The sequence below is a fragment of the Thunnus maccoyii genome, chromosome 14 (genome assembly GCF_910596095.1).
Source record: "Thunnus maccoyii chromosome 14, fThuMac1.1, whole genome shotgun sequence".
NCBI lineage: Eukaryota > Metazoa > Chordata > Actinopteri > Scombriformes > Scombridae > Thunnus > Thunnus maccoyii.
The window spans coordinates 26,286,335-26,294,023 of NC_056546.1; the positions used below are offsets into that span (position 1 = coordinate 26,286,335).

A 7,689-nucleotide genomic window follows, 5' to 3' on the forward strand; every position below is an offset into this window, starting at 1 on the left:
AGTTTTAAGCCTCACTGACTCACCAGTGGGACAGTCATTACAAACTCATGCTGTGCAGCCAAAATTTTGTTTAAATCTGCAGAACTTTATTTAAATTCCAGTGGATAATCCAGAGCTAACATGATACCAAAATAATGTGGTCTTAAAGCTCAGGCTAAAACCAGGGGGAAAGTATGTGAATAGGTTCAATTGTATATGAAAGAGTTGTGTCTGGAGCAAAGGTGCATGTGTGCTATCTCAAAAAAACTTGGGTGGGTGCAGCCAAGTCATGAGCTAGATTTACTGTGGGTGTAATCATTGCTGTTCAGTGATAAAGAGATGCAAAATTGACTATTTTGGCCCTCTCTCACTTTGGACAACAAACCTGTGGGTGAGTTGCAGTTCATTCAGAAAGCTGCAGACAGAGTTCTGACTTGGAAAAAGAAAAGAGAACATTACATCTGTCTTCATACTGTATCATGGCTTCCAATATGCACAAGAGCTGACTTAAAAGGGAGGAGAAGAAAGAAGCAAAACTTCCTTACTTGGTCTGGTATGACTAGTAGCGTATGGTGGCTAATGTTAGCAAAGTTAATATAGATATTGCAATATAATGTACATTACTGAGTTACTTCACTGACACTTTATTTAACTTGCGCTACTGTTATGCAACATTGTAGCTTTTACCATTATTCCATAGTTGTCACTTATGGCCACTGTTCAGTAAAAGTTATATAGGCTCGCGTTAAGGCCTGAATTAATGCATCAAAATGGGTTTGACGTGCTTGAAGGACAACTCCATCTAAGTTTTTTTCCAGGTTGTATAAATGGAAACGCCCACAGCCGTTAGCAAAAGCAGTGAGGTGGGTTAGAGCACTAATGCCCCCTGGAGGAGAGAGCTGGGAGCAGAGCTGGAGCATCAAGACGAATAACACCTGCAAGTCACATTGGATTCTGCTCTGATCCGGAGCCGTTTACTGGCGGGAGGAGAGTTCAAGAGTTTATTTTTTAAACTTTGAGCAGCAGCAACAGTGAGTGCTCCGTCTATGTGTTTCTGTTAGCACATTTAGCAGAGCAGCAGCAACAGTGAGTGCTCAGTCCATCTCTGTGCCTACTGGCTAGGCAGGCTAGAGGGTTTATATAGGTTTCTATGTAGCAACGTCATCATGCAGAAACCTACGCCAGGTCATGTGGGAAAAAAGTTTTTAGAAGGTTTGAGAAAATGGCATTTTGATGCTAAACATACATAATTTGACCAAAATTTGATTTTTCAGGTTTGAATTCATATAGAACACTACTGGGAACCAACAGAATGATATAAAAACCACAGAAAAACAAAATATAATGGATCCTTTAAACGCTTTAAGTCGTTAATGTATGAATAGACCTATCAGGTCATCTAGTATTGGTCTTCTTGCTGCAACCAGCATCAATTCAAAGTATTGCGAAGCTGTCTACAAGTTTTATGCTTCAAGTTGCTATTGTATATTAGCAGTTGAACAGTTGGTGTGTGCACGTTGTAAACCACGTGGCTGTGAATGGGTGTCCTGAACTACTTTAACTTTAAAATGCATTTGTCTTTCTTTTCTTTGAATTTCCATGTAAATGGCAGATTTGGCAGTTTTTCCTTGAAAACAAAATGTTAGCCAATCGTCTTGCCAGCAGTCAAGCTCTTAGTATTCAAAGCTTTGGATGGTCTTGACATGAAAACTAGTTGGAACAGCACAGCGGATTTCAGTAAATACAATCAGGGGAGATACATTATAAAACCAGTCCTGGCTGCCATTGTAGGACATTTCAGCTAACATTTTCAACCCAGATACTATTGAGCAACATGAGTTTATGTATTTTTAGCACATTCCCAGTGAGAAATGAAGCCAAAACCATGACAGTATTGATGAACTTAAACCATAATTAGGTCTCATTATATCAGAGATACAGGCTGTAAAGATGTCAAACCTCAAAACAACTTTACGATATTAATCATTAAAGCTGCTTTTGGCAGTCTGGCAGCACCTTCAGGCAACAGGGGATGGCTGTTTTAACCGGAATAACAATTAGGTTCTTTATTCCTTATCCAACTTTAATTGCTGGCGAGTATTTATAGTTGAATGAATTGTGCAATAGTCCTTACATATTTTTGGCTGGAACGTAACACACGCTAAAGTCTGTCTGTGACTGACTGACTGAGTCAATGACAGACAGTTACTGCATTAAAACTACTTTTCAGGTTGTGGGTAAGTGAAATAATATATAAAGCATATAAGTAATAGCCTAAATATTAAATATCTCTTATGTGTACAGCACCTTGAGTTACAACTACTGTATGAGAAGTGCTATACAAACAAATAAACTTAAACTTACATAAAAACAGACATCTTAAAAATGCTGCAATGTCCATGTCTGACCGTAACCAGGCAACACACAAATTAAAAGCTCTCTTGCGTTTCATACACAGTCCAGCCGTATAATACTAGGTTTTGACCTGGTCTTGTTTATTGTATGTGAGATCCTGTTTCTCATGCGCTACGCCAACACTCTGTGTATCCTACTGTGAAGAGGTATTTGCCAATATGTCATCATCGGTGTAACAACATGAGAATCCTTAATTTTTATTGCACTCTGTGATTTAAAGTGGCTCTCATTCTGGTTCTGATCTAATGAGTCGGAGCTGCAGACGGCTATTGCCAAACATTTCTGAGAGCCAGTTCCAAAACAAACCCTCGCAGACGTTGGGGTGAGTCTTTCAGTCTAGTGAAATCAAACCCATTAACCTCCTCTTAGTCCTCTTCCTCCTCCTTTACAGTAAATGTTGATGAGTAAATAGACCACAAAGAGGGAGAAAAGGCAAACAGAGCCTCTTCACTCCCGCCTTTCATTCTCTTCTTCTCCTCCTGCTTTTCACAAGAGTATGAATACAAAGTAATACAAGTACAACTCAAACTGAAATTAAAATAAATTTTTGCTGTGAAATTAGTATATATATTATTAGTCTTTAATTTGACTTGTAACATATTTGGCCGACATTTAAGCTTTATTTATTGCCATGATAGGGCCTGCACATTAGCATGGATTTTGGTACTAATTTGATTGTTGCAGTATCTGTGTGGTCAAGTACTATAAACAATGTTACTTGCTTAGCTTTAGCTTAGCTTTAGCTTAGCTTAGCCCGTGTCTGTGATTAGAAGGGTTACAGGGTAATGTACAGGATGAGAAGGTTACAGATGTCTGTTCCTGTGAGTTTTGACTGTCTGGTTATTTGTCATCACAACAACTGGAGCCATGAAAAAGAGACAACTAATGCTAGCTAGCGCCTATGTGGAATGAACACAACGCTGAGCGTGCATGAGCTGTCAACGACTCAGTAGAAGTTGAAACAACATGAAGGAAAACAGAACACAGAGCACTTTGTTAATGTTACCCAAAAAGTCACTCAAGCCAGGGGGGTGTTTTGACCCGGTTTTAGTGTTATTTTTCATTTTACTGTTGGGTTTTTACCCAAACTGAAGCTTGTTATAATTACTCATTTTAAACTTACACATCATGGTTTGTTATTGATTGTTAATAACTTGTGTATCTTTTGAATGTCATGTGCAGTGTCGCCAACTATTTTCAGTGGGAAGTAGCTAAAGCCTGCAAGAAAAGTCGCAAGATGTCGCTAGATGATGTCAAATGCTAATTTGCATATCTATGACATTATGACATAATTACATATACATACATACATGCAAGATTTTAAAAAATCTAAAGAAAATTAAGTTAAACTGAACTCACTGTAAGTAGCTATATCATTAGCTCAAGCAGCTCCTCAATGTGCATCTACATCTACCTCTAATAAACAAAAAACTGTTTTATGCAGGCTGTTGTATCGACTCTAACTGGAGTATCATGAACAGAGACATGATAATGTACTGGAATAAATCCACTATTGTTAACTGTGTCTATTGTAACAAAACAAAGTCAAACTTAGTAAAGTTAAAGCATTTGGAATCAAACAATGGGGATCAGTGATTGGTAAGTAGGTACGCACATTAACAGCTCATTCATGTCTCTGTCTGGCTGATGATTGATCGACTGAGTGAACTGCTGCTCTGTCTCACCCACAGGGTCCAGAGAGCCTCATTAGTGCATGTTCACTGGAAATACTGGCAACTCCCTTCAAGGAGAGGAGTTAAGGTCTGTCCAAAAAGTTGCTAGACACATCGCTAGCTGCTTTTTTGAAAAATAGTCACTAAAAGGGTCTTAAAAGTTGCCAAATCTAGCGAGAAAGACGCTGAGTTGGCAACACTGGTCATACGTACATCGTTTTGTACAAGAAACAATAATTTGTGACAGTTTTTAGCTGAAGCTTGTCATGTGTAACAGGGTCAAAATAAGAAATTGCTACTGAGTAGAGCTAACCCAGTGTTGTATTGGTGCTGTATTGACCCAAATGTTTTTTATTGTGTAACCAGTCATAACCAATACTGTGTGAGCTTGTTGAAAAGGGGGAAAAAAACATCTTGTTGGCTACAGTGCTATGACGTGCTCTAGTCTGCAGCTCCACCAGGAAGTTGACAGCAAATCTCCTAACAACGCTGGCTCTCAAAAAAAGTTTGATCTCTTTTTGAAGGATGGAAAAAATTGCACAATATCATCATAGTTTATGTCATTACACACAGAGTGAACTGAAAATTCAGTTTCGACTTTAAATTTTGCAAACATGCTATATATGTGTAACTAAAAACCAAAGTCAACACACAAAAACAACCTGTACATTACACACACACACACACACACGGGAACAGCAGCCAAGCAGGTGCACACACACTCCAGCCCTTTTTCCCCTTTATTTTTCTACCTGATTAAATACTAAATTAAAAGGCCTTCATGTTCCTGTCTGGGGACTCTGCTTTGGCACACGCTCACCAACCTGGCTCGAGCACTGCTGCACGTCCTGGGAAAAATCATCATGTATGGGACTTACACAATTTCCATGTTGAAATCCAAAGGAACAATATTGATGTTTAAAAGTCTGTATTTTCACCATCCTTCATACACACACACACACACACACACACACACACACACTCTAGTACAAGGAGTTCATTGAGGGAAGAAAATAAGGCTAAGCCCTCTTGATTGCTGGAGCGGCCTTTTCCTCCGACTCCCTTGGGTCACCTGCTGCTCCAAACCACCACCACCACCACCACCACAACCACCAGCTCCTCCCTCTTCTCCCTTCTCCACACTTCTTTTTTTTCTTTCTTTACATTGTTTGCAGACAGCGGGCCAGGAATGTGTTAATCCGTTGAGCACGCCTGCAGATTAATTGAGGGTGTTTTTCTTTGATCAGGACGGCGGTATCTAACGCTTGAAATATTTAAACTCAATCAGCAATGATCAATTAGCAGAACAATAGTTACAGGGTCGGAGTTGAGGAGCAGGCAAGTGCCCCCTCGTCTTTCTGTCCTCCTTCTCCATCTTGTGTTATTTTGCCTGTCTGTTGATGATGACCCCCCGGCCAGCAATCAGAGCAGTGCAGGAAGGATTAGACGGACATTAACTATGATTAATGGGAAAAATAACAAGGCAGCCAAACAAAGGCTCCACTTCCATGGCATCTCGGAGACGCTTTGAAGGGGGCTTCTCTTTCTTGATCTTCTTGCGCACACTGCATGCAAATACACACATGTGCACTCACACTATGCAATATGCACAGATGTACACACAGATACGCAGACATACAATCACACTCCCCCACACAGAACACACACTTTTCCATCTGTGGGCCACCTTTCACTCAGACTGAGGACCTATAAATCAAAGCTGGAAGAAAAAGAAGGACCCCTGGGCTTGTGTTTGCGATATAAAGAAGCAGAGTGTGTGTATGTGTGTGTGTGTGTGTGTGTTTGTGAGAGATTTAAGGGGAACTGTAGGGCCATAAACCCCCGAGGCTGAAAGAGAACAAAGGGCAGACATTCATTAATCTCTTTGTGCAGACTTCTATTCTCTCCACTCTATTGGAGTACAGTCAACGACACACACACACATACACAGACTCTGCTGCACTATTATATGTGACAACCTGCCTCTTCAGTGTGTGTGTGTGTGTGTTTGTGTGTGTGCATGTGATCTCAAATAAAGCCCATATGGAAACACAGCTTCTTGAGAAATGCATCTTTTCCATACTGTTTATGTATTTATTCCATTGATGTGGACACAAATAAATAAGTGATATGTGCATGTGTGTGTGTGTGTGTGTGTGTGTGTGTGTGTGTATTCCTGGCTGGTGTGTACAGTGCCTCAGAGGGAGCTGGTGCTGCAGCCAGGCCAGGGAGGCAGGATGTTCCCATGCTATGGAGTGTCAGGCAGCTGGCTGGCCCGCAGCCAAGCCAAACCTGTGGCGGCTGGAAGGAGAGCGGCCCAGCACTGAGATCCAGTTACCATTTCCTCAATCACTGAGCAAGAGAGAAAGAGACCTGATGAGCAGTCTTTCCTGTCTACAGAGAGATGATAAAATGATAGATTTGGAGAGCAGGCTCGGCTGTGGGCAAATGCCCCGCGCCAGCGAAAGATGAAAGCCGCATTTCAAATTTCACTAAGAAAGATAAACTGCCAATTCTCTCATTTCTTCTTCTTCTCCCAACATGCCCGTCAACCTCCGCCCCCGTGGAAAAGGAGGGAGAGGTGAAATAGATGTGTGTACCCCATATGGAAGCCATTCTCCCGTCCCTCTATTCACTGCTGGGAATGTTTTGACGTTTTCTGGAGATGAGCACTGTGATGTCACACACTGGCACAGTACTGCTGTGTCAGGAAAGAGGAGGAGAAAGAGAGCGAACGGAGAGAGAGGAGGGGTGGCGGTTGGCGGGAGGAGGGGGCAGGAGAGAGCGAATTGCTGAGCCGCCAGTTTTTTCTCACCACACTGTAAATTAGCGTGCCGGTTCCTTGATGGAAAACATTCGGGGGGCAACACCGAGGGGCCTCCTGAGACCCGAGAAATGCGAGAGAGCCGTGTTCAGTCATGGATGGGGGTTTTGGTGTCCTTTCAGTTAAAAAAGGCCCATGAACAAAACTTCTCTCCGTCAGGATGGGTCCCAGCAGAGGAGCAAAAGCCTGAGAGAGAGCAGATGAGCCCTGCTCTGAAACAGCAGGGGCTGCTTCTAATAAAGTCTCTACATACTCCCCCCTTTATGGAAAAATCAGAGGCGGTACAAACAGCCCGGCCTCACACTCTGCTGGAGATAATTAGGTAAAAATAGAAGAGTAATTTCCACTGGTTAATATTACACATCTGTGGTGTTGTCCCACTGACTGTCTCTTGAAGGGGGACATGCTGCGAGCTTCAGACACACTCCCAAGGCTTTATTTACCAATGACACTCCATGTAAAGCAGATACACTTACCTCACTGACCTTACTTAATCATTGTTGTCATTCAAAAATGTTGGATGTTAAAAAATAAAGATGTTTAGTCTAGAATTTCTACACACTAATTCCAAAATTCTTATCATTATAAATGGTTTTGGAACATCGATTACAGCTTTAAAAAGGCTCAAAAGGTGAACTCTGTATTTATAAATGAACTGAAGATGGAGGAGTGACCTGACCATTTTTCTAAAAATTATGTTTCCATGAACTGACATGCACTGCAGCTGTGTTTGTGTGCGTGTGTGTGTGTGTGTGTGTGTGTGTGTGTGTGTGTGTGTGTGTGTCCATCATACTGCCA

General features: G+C 41.5%; 1 long non-coding RNA gene across 1 annotated transcript; it reads left to right on the plus strand.

The window, feature by feature from the left end:
• Window positions 1-719: 719 nt before the first annotated feature.
• LOC121911504 lies at window positions 720-7,446 on the plus strand. The gene is made up of 2 exons (XR_006099876.1): window positions 720-1,010; window positions 6,261-7,446. It is a non-coding gene; the product is annotated as an uncharacterized LOC121911504 (long non-coding RNA).
• The last annotated feature ends 243 nt before the right edge of the window (window positions 7,447-7,689 follow it).